Genomic DNA, 13684 nt, shown 5'->3' on the forward strand with positions numbered 1-13684 from the left:
GATGCATGCATCTAGGGAAAAGAAACGAAAAAGAATAAGAGGAGAGAGAGTGAGGGATTGGGTGCTACATGGCCAGTAAAAGCATCGTATGTACGATGATGTGTTTGTCCAATGAAACTTCAGAGAGAAACAAATAAGAAAGAAATTGGCAAATGAAAATGAGACCCAAATAAAAATGCAAGAAGTATTCTAAGAAATTAATTTCCTTCTTTTATAAGTCAAATTAATTTCAAAACCTTTGGAATTAATTTAACAATTCGAAATGAAAAATATATTTTTATTCGACCGCGTTGCAACATCCTTTGCTCAGAATGAAAAAAAAAATCAGTCTGTAAAAAAAATCAGGATGTTACAATTCTACCCCCCTTAAAATGAATCTCGACCCCGAGATTCGTCCTAAGTAAAAAGATTTGGCAATTTCTAACAGGGGCATGTTCGCGTTTCCATGTCGCTTCCCCCTCGATGTGGCCGCTCCATTGGATTTTGAAGAAATTGCTCACATTCCTTCTCGTTGCCCTTAACCGCTCATCAAGAATTTTTTTACGGCATACTCTTTGCATTAGGTTCAGTGCATGAATCTAATTGCAGAGTAGACTCTATCTTAGGTCTTGTGGTAAACCCGGCAACTCCTCCGAAAAATCATCTGGATATACTTAACAACTATAATGTAAGCCACAACCATCTTCTTCAAGTTGTTCGTCAAGAAATCTAATGCAGTTTTGGGATGCCTATTTGTGTTTGTAGTCAGTGGCGGCACTTGATCGAAAATTAAATTTGGGCAAGCCAAACTATTTTCCCTTTTTAGAAAGAAAAGGATGGGGAGCAATGAAACTGGACAAAACAATTGTGTTTTAGTGGTAATAGTCCTGGAGCTAGGTGAGCGCTGATAGGCTTGTCCCTATTCTACCGTCTGTAGTCTGCCATACCCAGTCTCTTCATTTTCGTATCAATATAAGTATGATGCACTTCATCCTCCACAAATCTCTCTTGAAAATAAAAATAAAAAAACGGTCCACCATCATGTTAACATTTGTGTCACCCTCCTTTGCGGCCACAAACTTAGTTGGCATCGATGATATCGTCGTTTGGAACTAGGGTATACAAGGGGGAAATAAACTAACCCAAAACAAGTTGCAACGAAATAAAACCATAGAAAATCCAATGGAAACATTCTTAAAAATCACACACATAAAAGATTCAAGATACAGTAGTAGATATACCACATGATCGGTACAATCTACTACTAGACACATAAGCAAAAGTAAAAAAAACTCATCGTTTGCTCGCATAATATTAAATAAAGGGCTCTCTCATGGTTTGCTACACTACTCGTCCAGAAAACCATACTGCTCTGGACCTGCATACGGCTGGGCAGGTGCTGGTACAAAGTGCAGTTCGTCGCGAGGCTCGGCTGCATCTTCTCCTTCTGGGGTTGCTGGAATCATCTCCTCCAGATCCACTTCTTCCTGGGACTGGTCAACTTGTTCCCCTTGTGCTGGCGGTGGTGCTGGAATAGTGAGCCGTGGTGGCGTGATGGCTCGAGGTGTAAGACGACGCTTGTTCACGCGATGGCAAGTCTTCTTCAATGTAACCCGCATACGTCCATGGTACATGATTCTACGTAGTTGTGCACTAGGTGGTGGCTCCTCTTGTCCGTCACCTACGGACACGTTCTCCATAGCGACATCTACATTGTGCACGGTGGTTATGGCCTCCTCTGCAGCGGCCTCAGTTCGACATGTTGAAGGTACGTCCATCTACGCGTATTTGAATAAGAGAAGAACAATCAGTAAGCCAAATTTCCTTTTGTAAATCCTAAATGAGAGAGACAAAGTAAGAGGAAAGAAGCCTATTATTTTTGCAACTATACTTTTATTAAAATACGAGTACTAAGGCTTTCCATTCTAACTAAGGCCACGCGACTAGGTCAACATCGGCTCTGATACCACTTCTGTGAGAACCGGAACTTAACTTTCCGACCCTCCTGTGTTACTCGTCAATCCCAAGATCAATGTTGACGACACAGCGAAATGTATATCATTACATATGTACAAAAGTAATTATTACAAAGTTTGAATAGCCACATAGTGTGACATTCATTACAATCAGAAAGCACAGCGGATAAATAAAACGCGAAGTGACTCCATCTCAGCCACAGGCAGTTGATGTAGTCCACGAGGCCTCACTCTTCAATATCGTTGTAGTAGTTGTAGTCTTCCTTGTCTTTGTAGTACTCTGAATATCAACAAAAGTTTTGCCATGAGTACATTTCGTACTCAACATGCCCCCTCGATGCAAGACCTAATATATCTACATGAGGCTTCAAAGGAAGGTTGTAGGTTCTTTTGCATAAAAGCCAATTTTATTTGCAATATATATTTGATAAAAGCAGTTTTAGACGAAAACATGTTTTATAATGAGTGTAATATTTCTCATCAATGTGGTTGTCCTCGACAACTCACGTATTCCATAGGATTCAGATTCCAGGGAAAGAAGGAAAGGAGAGGAAGAGGCAAAGAGGGAAATAGCAAGACAGGTTCCTGTATGTCAAGAAGGATTCATGTGTCGTCCATGACCGTGGACACGGCTATTCGAATAGTTTTAACTCTGCAGAGGTTGTACACTTTGCCCACACGACACAACCCCGTCTTGTTGCCCACCAGCCGTCGCTGATTTAATACACACCAATTGGTGTACCGGCAGAGGGATTGTGACAAGGTCTTTTAGCTAGATCCCCCAAAGATGTGACATGCCCACCGGGTCTGGCGCACGGTATTGAGAGTACGTCCCCAAACCGGTCCCCCCATCTGTGCCGAAGGTTCTCCCGTAGGCAGCCACCTTATCTGCGGTACGGCGACATCAACACCTAAGGCTGACTAACTTACTTAACCAGGCCAGTTCCCATATAGCATGTGGTTGTACGGTTGTCACAATCTTCAAATCCAAGACTTTTTAGGACCTTTAAGCGGCACGAACGACGGATTGCTCCCTCCAACTTGTGAAGGGCAGCCAATCGCTCCTTCAACATTTGATTCAGCTATCGCCCGCGCCATATTTAGATGGTAAGTTTCACCCAGAGTAGAAGAGAGAGAGTAGAGGAAGCAACAACGGCTAATCAGCCTAGCTCAACGAGCTCAACAACTTTCAAAAGGGTATGTTTGACCCGAAGGTCGATCAATTCCTCCAAAGAGGCCATAGGAAGTATCCTAAAGATTATTTAGCATGGCTAAGCAACTCTACTCTATCAGGATTACTATATAATCTCTACTCAGGGTATCAAGTAAAAGGCGACAAGCGAATCATGGTTGGTGTGTCAATCGACACGCTAGCTACTGGAATAAAATAGCATATATATTTGTAAAACATAAAATAGCATGCAGTTTGTAAAACTGGGATAAAATATGATGAGAGGGCATGCCTTCGTTGATGAGTCCTTCGTCTTTCTCAATAACCTGATTATGTCCACATCCAACCTCGCCACTCCCTACTCGTCGTAACGGTAGCAAATAGCAACCAAATAAATACCAAAACAAAAATCACCAAAAGCGAATGAAATACAAATAAGAATGAATTGGTGGATAGGTGTCGAATAGGGTGTGACAACTTGGATGGAATTGAGAAAGTGAGTTGTGTAACTCGAATAAGAATCAAATAGCATGGGTATGATGCTAGGATAGATTATCGGGATATAGATTTACGATTAGATATAAATGAATGCTTTTTATAACTAGGTAACTACATATCGATGATCTAAGGGTTATTGTATAGTTGGTAACCGCCACATTACATAGTGAACCCACACTACACAATATTGCATAACTAGGCAACTACGAAACTTGTAAGTAAGACATACAACTAAACCATACCATACTAGTTTTCTATAATCAAACAATACATATCATGCATACTAGTGATATAAACAATAGCAAAGATTATCCAACATGCCGTCACAAACATATAAGCAAGACAAAGGCTAAGATAGACATACATCATAAAACAACAAGAAATTCAAGCTAAAGCTAATACTATGAATTGCATCACGCTAGTGTACCATAGATGTACACCACAACACAGCGGGGTAACACAAATAATAAAATGCTACTAACATGAAACACAAACTAGCCAAAGCATTATATGGTTTAGCACGAAATCCGACAAACATCTCATAAGCTAACATACATGTATGGGACAACAAATAAATCTATATATAGTTAACAAGAGCAAGACATGTTATTATCTATTCGATAAGTAAATATATGCTAGCATACATGAAGACACTTCAATATATAGTATGCATTACTATATATGAAAATAAGCTACTATCTATGTATATAACACAAATGATCGATCAATGGAGTATCACATGAACAACATATATATAACTATAATATAGACCAAGCATGATCATGCACACTACTATAACAATAAGCTACTAAAATAAATAGAAACGATCATATTATATAACACACGATACTATGGTAGCTAAGCATGAATGATGAACCGGTTAAACAACACATACGTAATAACATGAAAAACTAGCTACCTATAGTATTATTACACGAAAGAAGTGTATGCATGAGGTACAAATCGATTAAGAGTAGTCAAACAATATCATTGTCTTATATGCAAATGTAGGCTACTAAATAAGTAATCAAATAATGTACACTCACATATTATAAGACACTAACACGAATAAATCATGTCGCGACATAATAGTACCAATATATTGCATAAATTACTAAGCATGGATTATAACATAGAACACTAGTAGGATAAGCATGCATCACTCACAAGTATACTATAAATAAACATGGATGGAACTAGAGCATGGCAAGCAATCACTTTTAACAATTTCAATTTGTGGTAGCCAACAAACTAACATGCTACTGAACCACATGTAAAAGAAAAATAATGAGTAACCTTCTAGATAATAAATTAATATCTAGTATTAATAAAATTTAACTCAAATGCTAATTAGACACAACCAATGAATCTAAAATAAATCTAGAATATAAGAATCATACTAGCTAAAAGATTCACGTAAGCCAAGAGTTAAATCTAACAATTTACACACCTATAACTAAGCATGCGTGATTCATGTAAAAAAGTATATGATCAAACGAGGCACTCACGAATGCAGAATTAGCTAGTATCAGTAGCACTACATTACGTACAAGAAATTACACCAACGGGTGTCTACATGCTCATGGTGATAAACCAAAACAATTTGGACATACATGAATACGGAAAGACAAGAAAAACAACAAAGCTAGCAGTAGTATATGAGGCAAATGCAACTACCCGTGCACGTACTCATAGCAACGCAATTGGCTCAAACCACTTCGCAAAACGAATTTGATAAACTTCAAATGTATGCATCCAATATACAAACGCCGCAAATTCTACCAAAAATCTAGCAAGTTGCAGACTACCATCTAAACAACGAAAAACGTATGAACAGTCCACACATACATGCATGCATTCCTATAATTTCGAAATTCAACAATCAACTACGAAAACTAATACCACTACTGGGGTTCTAAGAGATTTGACACGCTTTCTATGTTGGGCTTGTGTGGATTCGAGTTGCGCAAGGTGCTATAACGCTGATGCCATCGAATGGCATTCGGTTCACCGGCGACTCGACAAACGGTAAAACTACGGCTGGAAACCATGTCTAGGAGGTAGCTCTATGGATGGGGATCGTGTTCTGAGCAAAATAAACGGCTAGTTCTCACCGAGTTCGTCGCAGTTTGAGGTAGACGTCGGTGGCCGGAGTCGAGGGCGTTGCCGTGGATGTCGTCGATGGTCAGCAACTCGGCCTTCTGGTTCCGTGAATGAACTCCCCTTCGTTCCGTGATCCTCCCGGCGCAGCAGCTCCGTCCTTCGTGCCCCGAGTCGTCGGGAACGCGGGCGGCGTTCGGCGGCGTTCTTGCAAGTGTGACTTGTTGTGTGAGTCTATGGCTCGGCGGTGGCATGGGATGAAAGAGGAGAGCATGGGCGTCGATCCGAGGCTGTATATGAGGAGAGGGGTGTGCTCTAATTGACATGTTCAATGGGAGGTTGAAGGCGATTAATGGCGGCAGTTTCGATGTTTATTGCCGGCGTTTCCGTATGTGCGCTCAGGAATACGAAGAAGAAACGGTGAGGCGGTTCATCCGAGTGCATGCAGGCAAGGAGCGAGGTAGAGCAGCGCAACGTTTCGGAGCGATGTGTCGGGACTCGGTCCATGCGTGACTGGTACAATACTCGCTCGGTTGGATTGCATCGGCAGGCAAACAATGAAGCACAGAACAACCGAGAGGAGACGGTACAGAGCACTACGTGCTAGTGTATCCAGAAAAAAGAATAGACAAGTCGATGCATGCATCTAGGGAAAAGAAACGAAAAAGAATAAGAGGAGAGAGAGTGAGGGATTGGGTGCTACATGGCCGAGTAAAAGCATCGTATGTACGATGATGTGTTTGTCCAATGAAACTTCGGAGAGAAACAAATAAGAAAGAAATTGGCAAATGAAAATGAGACCCAAATAAAAATGCAAGAAGTATTCTAAGAAATTAATTTCCTTCTTTTATAAGTCAAATTAATTTCAAAACCTTTGGAATTAATTTAACAATTCGAAATGAAAAATATATTTTTATTCGACCGCGTTGCAACATCCTTTGCTCAGAATGAAAAAAAAAAATCAGTCTGTAAAAAAAAAATCAGGATGTTACAAGTATATGAAGAGTTATATCGTAACTGGAAATATTCTCCTCATGCATTTATCAATTTCATCGGGTATGCGACCAGCGTTCCCGATGGGAGTAGCCCCCGAGACTACAGTCAAGTGCTTGTACTTGGTTGTATGCTCACCTCTTTAGTAGCTCTATCGCTATATTGGTAATCTTTTTCAGCAATGTCATCTTTATCAGGTGCGTGACCAGCGCTCCCGATGGGAGTAGCCCCCGAGCATATTAGCAAGAACTTGTATTTGATCAAAGGCTCTCGAAGTTTCTTACGATACTCCTCTGCTGCTAATCTTTAAAACACCGCAGTCAAAGTTTCTTTTTAAAGTGAAATCATTGCTGACGATGGCCACGATCACTATATTGGGAAAATGCGAGTCCTGCCCTGTCACTGACCTATGGGGCCCAAAGTCTGCGGTTTTTGACACGTTACGCAAGTGGGGGACACACGTCCTCCGCTTTTTCTGGCACGCGTACTGTAGCGTCTGTCCAGTTCCATCACAGTAAAAAGACGTTTTTACCCTTGGAGGCACGTGTAGGGCATCAAATCCATTCTCCCACCATCCAACGGCATGGCGCTTCGCTGGCCTTGTATAAATAGTCTTCTTCTTCCTCAGGAAATCCCCTTCGCTGCACCGCGCGCACATCCTTTCTCTGTCCACAAATCTCCATTGCAACCAAACAAAATCATGCGCTCGTCCTCCTCCCCAATATCTCCAATGCCGACGTTGATGCCACCGCGGGCGAGGCTCACCAAGCACACCGCTCCCGAAGCAAGCATGGTGGCGCAAGATCTGGAGGTTTCCGAGTGGGAGAGATCCAAGATCTCCAACCAAGACACGAACTTGATGAAGAAGCTCGGCTTGACGACGAAGGAGGGGGCGCTGATCTTCCCCAGCGAAGAAAGTTGTCCTACGCCGCCCATCCAATACCGGGTAACCTTCGTTGACCATCTCATATGCGGTCTCTCCGCTCCCATCCATGAATTCCTTCGTGGATTGCTTTTCGTGTACGGGCTGCAGCTGCACCAGCTGACTCCCAACTCCATCCTCCACATTTCTATCTTTATCACCCTTTGCGAGTGCTTCCTCGGGACCCAACCGAATTGGGCCCTGTGGAAGCGCATTTTCTGCATCCACCGCAATAGCTCCCACAACATCGCCTACAATATAGGTGGTGTTGTTATCTGTGTCCGTCCTGACGTCGATTATTTCAACGTCAAATTCCCCGACTCCGTCCAAGGGTGGCGCAGGAGATGGCTATACGTCCGTGAGGAATGCCCCGACTCGCTGGAATACAACATCGCTCCCTTTGATGGTAGCGCAAAAATCCTTCGTCGCTGATCCTGGGATGCAGAGGCCACCGAAGAAGAGAAAACGGCGACAAGTAGATCTCGAAGGTTCAGCCAAAAAAGTACTCGACTGCTAGAAAATTAGGGTTGTGTTGACAATAAAATCGATCCTCTCTTTCTCCATCGACTCCCCCTTATATAGGAGGCGGAGCCGAGGGTTTCGTGATTTACAAGTTACAAAGTCCGGGAGACTTTTTGAGTTCGTCCTGTAATCGTTACAAATCATTATTCCTATTACAACTCTATCTTTCCAAACTATCTCTTAATTGGACTTCCAAGCTTCCCAAACATCGGGTCGTGGGCCTTCAGTAAATCCCGGGTAACATCTTCGGTAGGCCCATTGGGGATGCCTATGTCAGCCGGCCATGCGTGCGTGCTAGCGGCGGGGATTGGGAGTGTGCTCGAGAGAGAGGATACGGGAATAGGGCAGGGCTGCCTAACTGGGCTCTGCCCGGTCGCTGCTGGGTTGGGTTCATCCGGTAAGTAGAGAGGGCTTTCCATTTGTAACCTGTTTTTTCTGCTTTTCAATTTTTAGATTGAGAAAACAGAGAATCGCCAGCTATAGAGAAAAAAAAATCAGTCATACGCCACATTACTGCAAGTCTACGTGGAATGCATGGAGCATCATCAAAGAACATTAATTAAGGCGAAAATAATGTGTATACATTCTTCTATGTAGGATGCAAGCGTTATTTAATATATCAACAAAGTTTAGATTAATAAATGAAAATAAAAAATTATACAGTACCACGGTTATTTAAAATCCGCAGCAACGCGTGGGGCATGTTTCCTAGTCTATTTTAAAATCAAGATAGTATGAAATAAGATCTACTTTTGTCCGATCCATATTAACTCTCTCCAATATAGTTATATTGAGATACTATATTTTAGTTTTAGATACATCCATGATACTGACAATTAAAAGGACGAGATGTCGCCTAGAGGGGGTGAATAGGCGTTTAAAAACTCTTACGGATTTGGCTTGTAAGAATGCGGAACTAAACTAACGTTTAGATTACAAGCACAACCCCTAAATATGCTAGGCTCAACTAAGTGCAACAACAACAACTAGAGCTAAGCAAGATAGGCACAATATATATGAAGCACAAGTGATAGCAAGATATATGTACTTCAAGCACGATGGCTATCACAAGGAAAGTAAGCTCGGGTATAGAAATAACCGAGGCACACAGAGACGAGGATGTATTCTCCCGTGTTCCCTTCCTTTGCAAGAAGGTACGTCACGTTTGGAGGAGTGGAGGTCCCACGAAGAATTCCCCAACGCCACGAAGGCTCACCCTATTCTCCGAGCCACACCCACGAAGGATAATGGCCCTTTCCTTATGGTTAGCTTTTCCTCCGCTCCGGAGATGGCAAGCTCCACAACCACTTCACAAGTTCCACGAAGAAGAAGTCCGGGCCACTTCACAATCTTCCACGAAGAGGTCACCGGAGCACCAACCGCCAAGCCAACTAGGAGGTCTCCCTCCAAGAGTAACAAGCTCATGGTTTCTCACTCAAACTAATCGTGGTGGAGAGCTTAATACTATGCAATGATGCAAAGCAAGAACACTAGAGGTGTTCAAATCCTTCACACTCAAATCTCACCAAAGCAACAAATGCTAGGATGAGATTAGAGAGGAAGAACAAAGAGGAAATCAACAAATGACTTCAATATCTAGATCCAAAGGGTTTCCCTCACTTAGAGGAGAGATGGATTGGTGGGGATTGTAGATCTAGATCTCCTCTCTTAGATCCCTCAATAATGAGCAAGAATCATGGAAGGAATCAAGAGAGAGAGAAAGTTCTTCAAAGTCAACAATGGAGGAGAGAGAGTGGAAGAACTTATTCAACCCAAGGTGGAAGAAGGGCTATTTATAGCCCAAGAGAAAATATAACCGTTGGTGATAAGTTGGGATGAGTCAACCGTCGAGGAGGCCGGTTGGCCGGGCCTGGGACCGGGCCGTCCGGTTCAGGACCCGGTCAGACCGGGCCACCGACCGGGCCATCCGGTCCACAGACCGGTCGACCGGGCGAGTGACCGGAGCGGGTTTTTTTATCGCGCAGAACGTGTGCCGGGAAGGCCGGTCCACCGCCCGGTCAGACCGGACGAGGGGCCGGACCTGGCCGGTCAAAACCGGGCCTGTGACCGGGTCATGACCGGGACACTTCTTTGTCTTACAGTACATGGCCCGGTTGGCCTCAGTCCACGGGCCGGTTTGAACCGGGCCGACCGGTGGGACGGCCGGTCACTCCGTGTGAGAAACCGGGCCAGCAGGAAAAACCTATTATACAAAAATTGTGATAACTTTTGTGTCCGGACCCCGATTGACATGAAACCAATTTTGTTGGAAATATGGAGAATCTTCACAGGATATTTTTATATGTTTTTAGAGAGGGAGTCTCCCACCGTCAAGAAACGGTGAAGACGTCCAAACTCGAAAACGCAATAGAAGATGCATGCGGATTCCGTTTTCGATGAACTTGGGCTTGTTGTAAAGCTAGCAACAAGCTCAAGAACCTCTCATGGAGAAATCCCAAGAAGCAATAGGGATATGAAAAGTATGCAAATGATTGAGCTCTGATGGCCCACAAGTATAAGGGGTGTATCGTAGTATTTTCGATAAGTAAGAATGTCGATCCCAACGAGGAGCAGAAGGTATTGACAAGCAGTTTCGATGAAGGATTCCCTGTAAATGCTCACAGACAAGTATTCAGGGGGTTTTGATGTAACAGTTGAATAAAGTACGAGTAAGTAAAGTGCGAGAGTAACAATTACAGCGAGTGGCCCAATCCTTTTTAGCACAAAGGACAAGCCGGTTTGTTTACTTATAATGACCAAACGTTCTCGAGGACACACGGGATTTTAGTCTAGTGCTTTCGCTACATATGGCTAAATAATCTTCATTGTTATGATAAGTGTTGTGTGGGTGAACCTATGCTAATGTACCGCCCTTCCTAGGACTAATACATACTTGTGATTATACCCCTTGCAAGCATCTCGCAACTACAAGAAAGTAATTAAGAATAAATCTAACCACAGCCTTAAACTCCGAGATCCCGCTATCCCTCCCGCATCGATATACCAACGGGGGTTTAGGTTTCGTCACTCCGGCAACCCCGCAATTGGCAAACGAGTACAAGATGCATTCCCCTAGGCCCATAAATGGTGAAGTGTCATGTAGTCGACGTTCACATGACACCACTAGAAGAATAACACCACAACTTAAATATCATACCATTGAATATTACTCAACCATAGTTCACTACTAACATTTAGACTTCACCCATGTCCTCAAGAACTAAACGAACTACTCACGAGACATCATATGGAACATGATCAGAGGTGATATGATGATGAATAACAATCTGAACATAAACTTGGTTCAATGGTTTCACTCAATAGCATCAACAACAAGTAGGAATCGATACCGGGAGAGTTTCCCCTATCAAACAATCAAGATCAAACCCAAATTGCTACGGCGGTGACGGTGTCCAGCGGTGGAGACGGCGGTGATGATGGTGGAGATGATGATGATGGTGATGGAGATGATGTCCAGCTCGATGACGGTGACGATGGCGTCGATTTCCCCTCCGGGAGGGAATTTCCCCGGCGGATTCCTGCCCGCCGGAGAGCTCTTTTCTCTCTGGTGTTCTCCGCCCCGCAGAGGCGGCTGTAACTCTTCGCGAGGTACCCTCTGTGGCTTCGGTTTTCGGGACGAAGGGTTTCGCGAAGAAAAGGAGGCGAAAGGGGCTGTGGGGCCCCCACACCACAAGGTGGCGCGGCCAGGCCATGGGCCGCGCCGGCCTGTGGTCTGGCCCCACCTTGGGCCTTCTCAGCTCCTCCTTCTGGCTTCCTTCGTCATCTTGAAAAATAGGATTTTTGGTATAATTTCCTTCCACAGCTTGATCTTCCGAAATATTGCGTTCGACGGTGCTTTTTCCAGCAGAATCCCGGCTCCGGTGCTTGATCCTCCAATAATGATGAAACATGCAAAATACATGAAATAACATAAGTATTGTGTCCCAGTATGAAATATATCAATGAATAACAGCAAATTATGATATAAAATAGTGATGCAAATTGGACGTATCAACTCCCCCCAAGCTTAGACTTCGCTTGTCTCCAAGCGAAACTGAACTCGGTAAACAGGACCACATGTTTATGGAGTGAAGAGTCGATAAATAAAATATGGACAAGAAGCATCATATTCATTCACACAAGACATTATAGTAAACAACTTCCTCATATAACTCAACTCGAAACAAGTATAAGGTAATCACAAATAAAGGTGCATAAGAAATCATAGTTGGTGATGGCAAACTTCGTTCTTGGTCAGAGAACAATTAACAGATTATACTTATCTCATTGAGCAGCGCTCTCATGTTAAAGTTTATAAGGCACAACTTGCATACTCAATCATAATAGTCTCCTTGTAATCATTGATAACTTGCAAAGTTATATTCATTCAGATAAAAATTGTACTAAACAAAGAAGAATAAAATACATGATGAAGCAAATCACAATATAATGGTTTGATCACAACTACTCAAATGCTTGCTTGAGATGGAGGGAAATAGGTTTACTGACTCAACATAAAGTAAAAGACAGGCCCTTCGCAGAGGGAAGCAAGGATTAAATCATGTGCTAGAGCTTTTTCAGTTTCGAAATCATATAAAGAGAATAAAAGTAACATTTTGAGAGGTGTTTGTTGTTGTCAACGACTAGTAGCGGGTACTCTAACCCCCTTGCCAGGCAACCTCCAAAGAGCGGCTCCCATATTATTTTCATTTTACGTGGCACTCCTTCCAACCTTTCTTTCACAAACCATGGCTAACCGAATCCTCGGGTGCCTGCCAACAATCTCATACCATGAAGGAGTGCCTTTTTATTTTAGTTTTATTATGATGATGACACTCCCCCCCAACCTTTGCTTACACAAGCCATGGCTAACTGAATCCTTCGGGTGCCGTCCATCAATCACATACCATGGAGGAGTGTCTATTTAGTTTAGTTAATTTGGGACTGGGAATCCCATTGCCAGCTCTTTTTGCAAAATTATTGGATAAGCGGATGAAGCCGCTAGTCCATTGGTGAAAGTTGCCCAACAAGATTGAAAGATAAAACACCACATACTTCCTCATGAGCTATAAAACATTGACACAAATAAGAGATACTAAGTTTTGAATTGTTTAAAGGTAGCACATGAAGTATTTACTTGGAATGGCGGAAAATACCATGTAGTAGGTAGGTATGGTGGACACAAATGACATAGGTTTGGGCTAAGGTTTGGATGCACGAGAAGTATTCCCTCTCAGCATGTGTTTTTGGCTAGCAAGGTTAATTAGCAAGCATAAGAGTTGAGGGAAACAAACAAATATACATGTGATAGAAACAATCATGCATCTTCCTTGTAAGCACAAACAATTTTAACTTCATAATAATAAGCTATGAGCTAACAAGAAAGAAAGACAATGAAACAACTACATGTATTTCTCTTTTCTACTTAAACCTCAAAGTGTTGTTGCTATTGACCAATGCTAAGTTTGCCAAAACCAAATAGATTTATTCAATGCTCCCAAAGTGATACCAGTACTAATGACA

The sequence above is a fragment of the Lolium rigidum genome, chromosome 5, assembly GCF_022539505.1.
Source record: "Lolium rigidum isolate FL_2022 chromosome 5, APGP_CSIRO_Lrig_0.1, whole genome shotgun sequence".
NCBI classification, from domain to species: domain Eukaryota; kingdom Viridiplantae; phylum Streptophyta; class Magnoliopsida; order Poales; family Poaceae; genus Lolium; species Lolium rigidum.